The sequence below is a fragment of the Pelecanus crispus genome, chromosome 5 (genome assembly GCF_030463565.1).
Source record: "Pelecanus crispus isolate bPelCri1 chromosome 5, bPelCri1.pri, whole genome shotgun sequence".
Lineage (NCBI taxonomy): Eukaryota > Metazoa > Chordata > Aves > Pelecaniformes > Pelecanidae > Pelecanus > Pelecanus crispus.
The window spans coordinates 84,939,385-84,939,693 of record NC_134647.1 but is presented as its reverse complement, the minus strand read 5'-3'; positions in this window follow the sequence as shown (position 1 = coordinate 84,939,693).

Below are 309 nucleotides of genomic sequence, written 5' to 3'. Positions count from 1 at the left end.
TTCAAGTGCTTTCATCTGTGGCCCTTTAAGCTCCATTCAGCTGCATTTCTGCAAAGGGAACACAAGATGCTTGGCTTGAAGTCTCATAGTCAGTTAATAACTCATAACCATTTGCAGCTGATGTAAAAGTATAACACTACTCCTACCAAGCAGGAAGCATCAATCAAGAACTTAAAGCCAGAGCCAAAACCTTCTACATACATATGGCAATTCCTGTAGGCAGGCGAGAAAGCAAAGAAGGTTCAACAAAAACCAACGCTCTCTTTCTGCTGGAAACTTCGAGTAATTTACCCTTGTTAGTATTCTTTG